This window comes from Lethenteron reissneri, chromosome 48, assembly GCF_015708825.2.
Source record: "Lethenteron reissneri isolate LAM-NWPU_2019-01 chromosome 48, ASM1570882v1, whole genome shotgun sequence".
NCBI lineage: Eukaryota > Metazoa > Chordata > Hyperoartia > Petromyzontiformes > Petromyzontidae > Lethenteron > Lethenteron reissneri.
In genome coordinates this window covers 4,653,745-4,666,031 of record NC_083826.1, presented here as the reverse complement: position 1 = coordinate 4,666,031, position 12,287 = coordinate 4,653,745, and positions in this window count along the sequence as shown.

Here is a 12,287-nt window from a genome sequence, read left to right as displayed (position 1 = left end):
CGTTGTGCGTGACAATTTATTTTCGTGAAAATTTTTTTTCTAAATTTTACCACTTTTTAGGAAAAATAAAAATTTCATATTTAATTTAAAATACCAATGTGATAAAAATGAAACTCTTACTCAAGAAAAACAGAAATGAATAATAAAATAAAACCGATGCCACGCATATAAAGGATTTATAGTGAAAAACTTTGTTTTTACGGGTTAATTTTTGTTGTTGTTGTTGTTGTGCGTGCAGTCATGGGTGACGGGAGGTGGGGGGGGGATGCTGAGACCCCCAACTCGCCACGCCTGAGAACCCGGTCTAATCACGGGCGGCTGACTGGATTCAAACCCAGGATTCTCAACGGGACCAGCTCAGTGCTCCGACATTCGAGTCAGAACAGTCAATGAGATACACACGGAGGCTGTGTGCCAGGCTGTGCTACGCAACTTGGAAGCGTCATTCACGAAAGAGAGAGATTAAGCCACGGTCAGGACCACCCTTTGCGATGTCACGTGCGCATCGTAACAATATAAGTACCGACAATCGATATGTGATTTTTTTTTTTTACCCAGGAAAGCCAAAGTCTACTTTTTTTTCGATTTAAAGCTTTCGTGACTGCAGGGATTCATATTCCTGGTTCTTTCGGTAAAGTCACGTAGAAGGGAAATAATAAAATAATAATAAAACATTATAAAGTTCTCACGACGTTTCGGCCACAACGCAAGCAGACGTCCTCAGGTGAAAAAAACAGAGCTGTCAGTAAGACAGCGTCTGCTTCTTATTTCCCTTCTACGTGACTTTACCGAAAGAAGCAAGAATATATATAGTCTACATTTTGTTCAGGGCTGGGTTTGAGGTGGGGAGGGTTGTCCCGCCGCATTTGTGATTTTTCATTCGAGAGTCTGGCTTCCTGTGGGAAAAAACCGAAGATAAAGCCAGAGAAAACTCACCATGCATACGAGTAAATAACACTCACCACCAGAATAACACTCACACCACCAGCTTCAATGAGACGTAATAAAACAAGAGCTGAACGAGCAGCCCAAGTAAATTAATCAGCGGGCACATGCCTTGAGACCTCATCACATTGCCTCGGCGACTTCACAACAATTGGGATTGATATTGAATAACAGCGTGATTGAAAACCTTGATAGGTTTTTTTAACTCTCACCTTGAGAGGTAACATATCAGGCTGATTGGCCTCATCCAGGAAAGGGAATACAAGGTGCCTGGAAGATCATCATCATCATCGACGACACGACTATTGGCTATTGGTGTAGAGGGTTCTCCAGCCCCATGTGTTCGCCTTGAATTCAAGTAAATAATTTCCAATTCATCAATTTTTTTCTGGGTTCTCTGCTCCGTAATGATCGAGCCGGTCTTTTTTTGTTGCCAACATCTCCACGATCATCTGACATAGCCAATGGAATTCAATTGTCACGTGGACAACCGTTCGATGCGGAAAAAAAACGTCAGCTCAACCAGTAGCATGAAGAATGATCACATCCAAACTTGGATACATTTCGCAAGCAACTGCGTCAAGCATGCAAAAAGAAAACAATTATAAAATCATAATATCGGGTTGCAAAAACCTACGTATTAAATTTCGATTTAAAGCTTTCGTGACTGCAGGGATTCACCTTCTTGGTTCTTTCGGTAAAGTCACGTAGAAGGGAAGTAATAAAATAATAAAAATAAAATAATTCTCACGACGTTTCGGCCACAACGCAAGCAGCCGTCCTCAGGTGAAAACCAGGTCTGTCGAGGCGACAGCGTCTGTCACATTAAGTTCAACAAGTCCTTCCGAACAAGCGGATAAGTTCAAATGGCGCAGTGGGTAACAGGTGTGCCTCATAAGCGAGAAGGTGACTACCTGGGTTCGATTCCCGAGTGGGGTGTGCCTCTGTGTGGAGTTTAGATTTCATTTCCCCTAGTTATGAATGGGTTTCCTCTCAAGATAAAAAAAATACAATACAACTTATACAGTAACGGCCAAACATCCCATAATGCTGATAAATCATCCACAAATTAACAAATTGTTAACATCGCCCCCTACCTACCTACCACGAAAACTTGGCAGCAATCTATCGAGTCTCGGGCGAGGCTTTGCTTCGTAAACAACGGAATAATAATGAGCTTCATCACCATCGCAGGAATAATAGCCCTTAAAGTGACAGATCGTCGTGGCAAATCATTACAACCCCGTTGTGTCACGTCTGTAGACAACTTAGATGTAATTCTAGATTTGAAGCTTTCGTGACTGCAAGGATTCATATTCTTAGGTTTTTTCGGTAAAGTCACGTAGGTAAAAAATTAAAATTAATATTTTATTTTATTTAACTTTTATTAATTTTATTTTTTAACCTACGTGACTTTACCGAAAAACTTAGATGTAACCGCTCCAGTACAATTGCTGTAGCGTACGATGTAGCCCGATGACGGAAGCTTGTGTTCCTTCCGAAACGTCGTGAGTCAATTCATTTTAACGTTTTACCTACGTGACTTTACCGAAAAAACCAAAGAGTATGAATCCTTGCAGTCACGAAAACTTCAAATCTAGAATTGTAGACAACTTCACGTGCCACCAACATCAACCAACAACGCGTCCAATCATCATCGGCAGCAGCAGCAGCAACCACCTGCCATGAGTTTGCGAACTAGTAAATAACTACACATTGCTGAACACAAACAAATCGCTCTTCGTGTGTGTTTACGTTTGTTTTATCAGCGCGCTTGGCCTACGTACGACGCGAAATAAGTTCAGCACCACTGCAAGTGGTTGGGGTTTCGTTCAACGCGTTGCATCACTATGAACCTGGAAAGGGCCTTCTCGTGACATAGCAGTGGATTGACAGTGGCTTGCTGCTGATTAAATTAGTTCGTCAGCAGGACTTCAAGCGAAGCTGCTGATGAGACGTTGAACGTCGAAACGGTCCAGAGTTGTCTCGATAATGAAGCCACACACGGGCACCGCGTTGCCACTGACAGACCAGCAAAGTGGCGCTCGCTGGCTGTCGATGACGGTGGCGATGATGATTAATAAAAGCTGCTGCTGCTTTTATCAATGATATATTTACGAGACGCTGTTGTTGTTGTTTTTGATCTCGATAATATCATCATTGGTTACGAGACTTGATGACGACGATGACGATCAAATGTGATCCTCAGCAATTTTGCAACTACAGTACAGACACCGACGCTGGCAACGACGCCGCAACTAGAAAAGTAAAGCTTATAATACATTCACTTTGTTGTTGTTTAAATAATAATCATTTCAATGACAATTACGCCACACACTGACAACAATGCTTGCTGATCAACCCCAAATTCCGGGTGTGAAGCTTCGCCGCCTGACCTTCCCCCTCTCCCCCCCCCCCCCGCACGACCCTCCTTACCCACGTCGCGAGATGATGGTAGCTCACCTCCTCACCAATGCTCCTCACCACCCTCACCACCACCAACACCACCAGTCTTCCTCACCACACCACACTCCACTCCTCACCCCTCAGCTCTCTCTCCGAATGGCGGACGAACGAGATAGGCCGGGTTTGTAACCCCCCCCCCGTGCCCCCGCCGTTACGCGATTGGTCGAGACGACGTCGCGTGACCCAGTTCGGCGCTTCTGATTGGACAGAGCTTGGTGACTACGGTGGCCGCCGGGTGTGAACGGGACGCGATCGTTGGGGGCGGAATTGGCGGTCGTAAATAAGCGTGGGGGGGGGGGTGAGAACGCGTTTGTAAATTGGTGATGGATCGATCGCGTGCGTACCTTGGGATTGGAATCGATTCCATTATTTCTCTATAGGAATCGGATTGTAGGTTTATTAACTTGCTGTCGATTCCAACGTGTTTTGATTGTTTTAGTGTTGAAATCTATTTTCAACGTATGAGGTTTTTTTTTAGGGGGGTTGGTGTGGGATTAAAACGCTTAAATGTGTCGTTAAACCCGCCACCACCCGACACAGCCAATTTGTTTCTGCAATATTTTGCTGTCTTTTCTTGGATTTTCTGTTTGCACTCAGTCACATAGTCACTTTAAGATGTTTTTTTGTTCGTGTTTTTGTTTTTTGTTTGTTGCGGTTGCACCCGATTCAAGAGCCGAATGGCTCACAGGGTTATACCTAATACATGAACTTGTTACTGGTACAGCACACACCGTGTGTATTGGAAAATAAACCCACAACATTTACAATTATAGTATCGTGATGTTTACGCCAGTGATTACAACAACCGGCATCATCAGGCGACGGCCAGAGATGTGTAGAAGTCAAGTTTCAAGTTTCATTCATTAGGTATAGCCCTGTGAGCCATTCGGCTCTTGAATCGGGTACAACCGCAACAAACAAAAAAAAACATGAACAAGAAAACATCTTAAAGTGACTAAGTGCAAGCAGAAAATCCAAGAAAAGGCAGCAAAATATTGCAGAAAAATCACCGTACACCAACGCTGTGTGCAAAAATCCCAGTGGGATGCAAGTCAAACAACAACAACCACAAGACAACTTAGATCACGTGTCGAACCTTACTAATCGGCAGTGTTGGGTGGTGGCGGGTTTAACGACACATTTATATTTACGCGATCCACCCCCCCCCCCCCAAAAAAAAAAAAACCCTCTGTTATGGATAATATTGTTCGCGAAAGCTTACGTGTTATATTCTTAGGTTTTTTTCGGTAAAGTTACGTAGGTAAAAAAAAATTAAAATTAATAAATTAATACGTGTTATATTCATTCCACTGCAGTTTATTTTTAGACCGCTCTATGCACCAATGCAATTCCACAGACCCACTGGACCAGTGGCGGGCCGTGTACCCTCCCACAATTAAACCCGTTTCAAATATCATCCTCACCATGACACTAGGGCTACATGCTATTGTCATTCTACGTAACCGCCCCACATTTACAGTGACAGTCACCTTTATCTAGTGGAATACAGTGATTTAACACGAGGCTCCAACACCTATGAGAGTTACAATGCACGAATTGCAGAAACATGAATACATTGTTCTTCTTGGTTCTTTCGGTAAAGTCACGTAGAAGGGAAGTAATAAAATAATAAAAATAAAACATTATAAAATAATAAAATAATATAATAATACTGTATAATACAATAAAAAATGAATACATTGGTGACTGAAACCATCAAGGATGTACCACTATTACGCAGTATGACAGGATGCTGCATCACAAATAGACATCGCATAGCCCAAATAAATGTCATTACCAAAGAAACAAGAACAAACTCACAACAACCCCTAGTCACATTTACTCATAGGACCACCAAGCAAGCAATAAGTAAACCCGTAAAAACTAAGTTTTTCACTCTAAATCCTTTATATGCGTGGCGGCTAGAGTCCTCTCGTCCTCTGGCTTGAGATGGCTGCCACCTATGGGTCAGATGATTGCCTGCCACCATTAAGCAATTGGTAATTAAATATAATTTATTTTTTCCTAAAAAGTGTAAAATTTTGGGGAAAAAAATTTCACGAAAATAAATTGTCACGCGCAACGAGTCTGTGTGCAAAATGTCAGCTCGATTGGATCACGGGAAGTGGGTTAAAAAACGACCGAAAGATTCATCTTCTTGGTTCTTTCGGTAAAGTCACGTAGAAGGGAAGTAATAAAATAATAAAAATAAAACATAATAAAACAATTCTCATTATGTTTTATTTTTATTATTTTATTACTTCCCTTCTACGTGACTTTACCTAAAGAACCAAGAAGATGAATCCCTGCAGTCACGAAAGCTTTAAATCGAGACCGAAAGATTTGCACGGTCGTAAGCAAGCAAGCAAGTGAACTTAATATAAAGGATTTAAAAAGCCGTAAAACACAAATAACACAATCGGATTTCCCACATAAAAACAACTAAAGCATGACATATAAAAATCTAAACGTCATGAAAGGAAGCTTAAATAAATCTTATATGATGCTACGTTACGTGCTAGCTAGTTTTCACTTCAATTTAAAGCTTTCGTGACTGCAGGGATTCAAATTCTTGGTTCTTTCGGTAAAGTTAAAATACGCTGCCAAGCTTAGTAGTGTTCTTTAAGACGCTGTCTTTCCGACAGCTCTGTTTCTTCACCTGAGGACGGCTGCTTGCGTTGTGGCCGAAACGTCGTGAGAATTAAATTTTATTATGTTTTATTTTTATTATTTTATTATTTCCCTTCTACGTGACTTTACCGAAAGAACCAATAATATAGTTTTATCTTCTTGGTTCTTTCGGTAAAGTCACGTAGAAGGGAAGTAATAATATAATAATAATAAAACATAATGTTTTATTTTTGTTAATAATAATATACTAACATAATATGTTTTATTTTTATTATTTTATTACTTCCCTTCTACGTGACTTTACCGAAAGAACCAAGAAGATGAATCCCTGCAGTCACGAAAGCTTTAAATCAAAATATAGTTTTACTTCAGTTAGCTAACTGGCCGTCCGATCACGCCACACGAAAAATGCTAACGGAGGCGGCTGAGGCCAGCTAGAAGGCTCCGGCGTGTCAAAGGACACGCCCAACATGGCAAACTCGACATCTGATTGGTTAAAGAATATGACGATCAACAACATCGTCCCCATTTGCTTCAACGGCAGAGGGGATTCACTCGACATTCTGAAGGCCTCATGGTAGATTTTTGACCTGGATAGGCTGAGACAGCACAGGTGGAAAATCCGATTGGATAAAAGCTCTAACTTATGAGCTGCACTGGAAGCAGCGCAACTGAGGGAGAGAGTAGCAATTAAATGACGTTAATAGACTGATGTGAACGAACTTTGTAAAATACATATAGCATTAATGAAAATGTATTTTTAATTATAAAAAGAAAATTTTCTGATTCTGACAATCTTTCGGCCAGCAGAGAAGGCATTGCTGGCCCTGCCGTCTCTGCACTGCGCTGTACATCATTTAAGGAGTTTCACACCGAAATATTTCAGTAAGCTCAGTATTAATTCCGAAAAAGTTTGTATCCCTTTCCCCTAAATAAGTAGAGATTTGTAAAAGGATACTCAACGGTGCTGGAGAGAATGTGTTAAAGGAGCAATGGAATGATTCAGATTCCAAGAACACAGGATGAGATGTTACTATCCTTTGTGCAAGCACTTCCAAGAGTTCATGAACAGCGAGCCTGGTGAAATTTGGGGAGCGCATCGTCAGTAGTGTACCTTTGGTTCCTAGGGTGTTTCGGCCTTTCACACTATACACCCTTCCCAAAGGCGGCCAGCGACAGGGTGATCAATCCTCCGCTTGCGTCCCATTTCCAATTAGTCATAGGAGTTGCCTTGTTGTTGATAGCCAACATCCCATGGGACTATGCATGGCAGGGGCGTCCTCCTCCCTGAGTCAAGCATTGTTGACCGCATACCTCCTGGCCCTCTCACTTCGGGGCCCAGCTGGGGTCTTTCCTCTTCATCCAGAGCCACTGACTGCTGCCTTCTGCCGCCTCCGATACAGCTCTGAAACATACAGTGAAAAAATTGCTTTATAGCTCATCACATTCCTCCAGTATTACTACTATAATGAGCCAAGAATGTCTGTGTGTCCCGCGCGTGACGTCACTCCACATGCCGCACCCCTCCCCAATAACCATTAGCGGGTGACTATCACTGCACATGCCGCACCCCTCCATAATAACCATGAGGGGTGGCGTCACTCCACATCGATCAACACCCTCATTGATAATCATGCACAGGTGACGTCCCCCAAATGAACCCCCCCTCATTCATAATTATTAGCGGGTGACGTCACTCTACATGGGGGGGGGGGGCGAGGCGCCTCCTCCCCCCTCCTCGGCGTCAACTCACAACCCTCACTACAAAGGCAGAACCCTCACGTCACGTGATCTCCGTCACACTATTGAGACATCAAAGTAAAAAGGACGTCATCATGAACAAGGGATTATAACCTTATAATGAAATAAGTCTGTGCCACTGCGCCCTTACAAATTGCACACGAATGGATGCAATGAATATGACGTCGCGGTCTGATTTTCGCTCGCAAGTTTCAGATTTACTGCAATGCACCCGTGTTTGGACGGGCTATAGGCTATTAAAATAAATATTCTCACGCAATGCCAATTATTTATCCAGGACAGGCCTCGCTGAGTCTCAAGACTCGTTTTTGGGGAGGATGTTTGGATCATGGAATTTCCATGCGAATCAAACTATTATTATTTTTTACCAGGAAAGGGCCCACTCAGCTATGTTTAGCTCTTTTTTCAGAAGCAACCTGGCATACGTTCAGCAGCATTGTCCGAAGGCAAGCAAACTGTCATCAGCAGTCAGGCTCTTCGTCAAGTCATGCCGGTGAACTGGCAAATGCTGGCAAACAAGTACCGATGTTGACATCATACCTGTAAGCCCTCTTATCAGTGCCTACCTCATTACAGACCAATTTAGACCGTATTGGTCACCCCGTGCTCCTGATAAATTTCAACGTTCATTCCACAAAGTCCGATCACAATACAAAAAAATTGAAACGCCGTGTGGACCTGAAAACTCAATTTCCCTGTACATGAATACGCGGTAAGCCGTATGGGTTGACAGCTAGGCGAAATGCAGTGTCTCATCATCATCAGCAGCAGCAGAGAGAGCCAGACTCGTTTGATCAAATGCCGAACTGCCCAGATGTTCGCAGACTGAATGCTAGACTACACGAAAAAATTAAGAGTATGAATCCTTGCAGTCACGAAAGCTTCAAATCTGGAATAGATGCCAGATTTGTTGTCCGCTTTCTCTTCTCGATATGATCGACGCTCCGAACATTCGACGCCTTGATGTGGTAGCGCCACCTCGTGGCAAACGGGAGGGCGAAAGGGAGAGAGTGGGTGGTGGTGGTGGCGGGTTAGTGTGGGAGAGTTCGGGAGAGCTAAGAGAGAGAAATGCAGCGTTACGAGTCGTGACGTTCCTAATCTCACTTCCGTTCGATCTTCTCGGCACGGGCGTCCCGATCCACACCCTTCTGCCTCTACACAGCGGGGTATGTATGGCACGGCTGGCTGGATCATTTACATCAGTCTAACCAGCAGCACCAAAGCATCATCATCATCAGCAGCGGCGGCGGCAGCAGCAGTGGCAGCAGCAGCTTCACCATCAGCAGTGAGCAGCAGCACTGTCATCCCATTGTGTCAAACGGGCGTTGGTATATGATTGTTGAATGAATGACCGTTATCTATGTGTGTGTATATGTGTTCATTGGGTCTCTGGCAGTGTGTTATAACGTTTCAAAGCAGTAATGCAGTATACATGCAGTATACATGCAGTACATTACATATTGTCATTGAGACGAACACGTACCATGTACAGTATTGGCCACAATTGTGGTCATCATCATAATCACAACAATGGGAAATGCATTTCTTCTTATGCGCGGATAATATCCGGTTGACATCATCTATGATTCACTACTGTAGCGACGACGAGGATGATGATCATGATGATGTTGTTAGTCGACTGTTGGCCGTCTCATTATTGAGTCTCAAGACTGTATTTCAGGAGGGTTTCGGCTACATTGGGGTGTTTGGCCGTGAATTCAATGAATGAGAGATTGGATTCGCGTGATAGAAACCCCCAGAGATAATCGTGGGCGGACGACACTTCCATCCATAGGTCCGCACAGATGGGTAAACGAGCCCACTTGCTGTACTGCCATATCACAGCCACTTGGGAGATAGAACAGCATGCAGCCGAGACGGTTTATAAGTGAGAAAAAGAAGTATCCGTGTGATCCCACCAACCCTAGGCGGGCATTGCCACCACGCCCAATAATATTGTTGGAACATCGATTAAATTCCGCACAGATGGATTTACCATTGAGCTCTGAAGGGCTGTCACACAATAGCCTTGTGCCAAGAAGTGAAGGGACATTGCATAATAATTATAATTGTTGTGCAGTAGTAATTCGTTTGGTCTGGCCAAAGAGAATTACATTCTTATTATTATTATTAAACACTTTACATTTTTTGTGGGGAAGGTTGCCAGGAGGTGGCGGTACAGCCATGGATTATTGTATGAATCTGTGCGGGTGCAGATAATTTTTGTAGTTGTTTTAGTGATTTCTTTATCTTTCCTATCGATCGTGTCTGTGTACTGTTTGTTGTTGTAACGTTTTCACCTGCCCCTACTCGACATTTGTTGAAAAAGAGCTTTAGAGCTCATCGGATTCCTCCAGTGTCAATACAGATTCTGATTCCTATTTTTAAATCCTTTATATTAAGTTCGCTTGCTTGCTTGCTTAGGACCGTGCAAATCTTTAGGTCGTTTTTTAACCCACTTCCCGTGATCCAATCGAGCTGACATTTTGCACACAGACTCGTTGTGCGTGACAATGAATTTTCGTGAAAATTTTTTTGCAAAATTTTACACTGTTTAGGGAATTTTTTAAAAATATTTATTTACCAATTGGTTAATGCTGGCACACAATCATCTGACCCATAGGTGGCAGCCATCTCAAGCCAGAGGACGAGAGGACTCTAGCCGCCCCGATGCCACGCATATAAAGGATTTATAGTGAAGAACTTTGTTTTTACGGGTTAATTTTTTTTGGTTTACGTTGGGAGACAAGATATATATGAAGAAGGCGTATTTTGCCCGCCTGCTAATTTATTTAGTGACAAAAACAGCGTGCTGTTTGTTAAATTAGCAGCAGTTAGTGGGGATGATAAAAGGGAGAGGTTATATGACCAGCCAGAATCCTGAAGTATGGTCAAACAATCACCCCAGAAGCGACACGCTGTAAGCGAGTGAGGGAGACCTTCATCCATTCTAGAATATTCGGCTGCTGCTAGAAATGTCCACGTGATAAGCCACTTCGTTCAGCTATCATTTGTGGGACAGGTCGCTTCTGAATTCGAGCTACGTGGCTCTGTGAGACCTTAGCTGGCAAAATAAAACTGAAAGTTGTTTGGATTAGTTTATAATATATTTTCTCCCGATTTCTGCCACACCATAGCTAAACTCAAACTCTTAATGGCATTCATGGTAAGACATCCCAGTGTGGCAAGACCCTCCTGGATAAACAAATGGCGTAATTATGGTTATTAAAGCTTTCGTGACTGCAGGGATTCATCTTCTTGGTTCTTTCGGTAAAGTCACGTAGAATGGAAATAATAATAATATATTATATTATTTTATTATGTTTTATTTTTATTATTTCCATTGTACGTGACTTTACCGAAAGAACCAAGAAGATGATTATTAAGCTCATCTTGCCACCGCAGTGTGATGAGATGTTAACTACCTCACCTGGTATACAGGAGGTTGTGGGTTCATTCCCGACCCTGGCGCCTATATATTTGGAGTTTGCGTGTATCTTTTTCTCCCTGTGATTGCGTGGATTCTTGCCCGGGTCCTCCGGTTTTCCCCTTCCACGTTAAAAAAACATATTTCTAGAGTATTTAGCTGGGAAACATTTCCACGTGATAAGCCACTTCGTGGAGCTATCATTTGTGGCCAGGTCACTTCTGAAAAAGAGCTAAGCTTAGCTGAGTGGGCCTTACCTGGTAAAATAAAAATAGTTCACATAGTAAAAAAAATAGTTGAAATCATGACCATCTATTAGTCGTCTTACATTTTACATTGCCCCGGTAAACCGCGTGTTTATCTTGAGGTCAAAGGTGCAGGCCCTGCAATTGCCGGCCGAAGGACTGCTGGTGAGAGAGCGATGTTAGTGGCATCACACTAGAGGGAGCTGTCGGGGAGGGGGGTTGATCTCAACAATTCCACACTCTCGCCCACCGCCAGCAACATTTCAAAGAAGAAGAAGACGATGTAGAGACATTTGTTTTTAGATTCTGGATTTGACCACACGCGCAGTGCCATTTGTACACAAACACGGCAGCGGGTACAGCAGCAGATGACGAACGCATTCCGACTTAAAAAAACCGAATTAGAAGCATCTTCTTGGTTCTTTCGGTAAAGTCACGTAGAAGGGAAATAATAAAATAATAAAAAGAAAGCATAATTTTTTTTTATTATTTTATTATTTCCCTTCTACGTGCTTTTACCGAAAGAACCAAGATGAATCCCTGCAGTCACGAAAGCTTTAAATCGAAATTTAATTAGAAGCAATCAACTTCGTGAATTGCATTTATTTACCCCTTCTTTAACAACACAGTTTGAAAGTGCATTTCGTTGTCGCCGAGAAATTTCCATAACCAATTTTTATTTAACGTTAAATAACTTTTAAGATTTCAGTTTTGAAAAAAAAAATTCAACATCTTTGCCCGCGACGGTGAAACCAAAGAGCCGCATGCTATTCCGCTGCAATTCTACCAGACGCGACCTGCCCCACCGGATC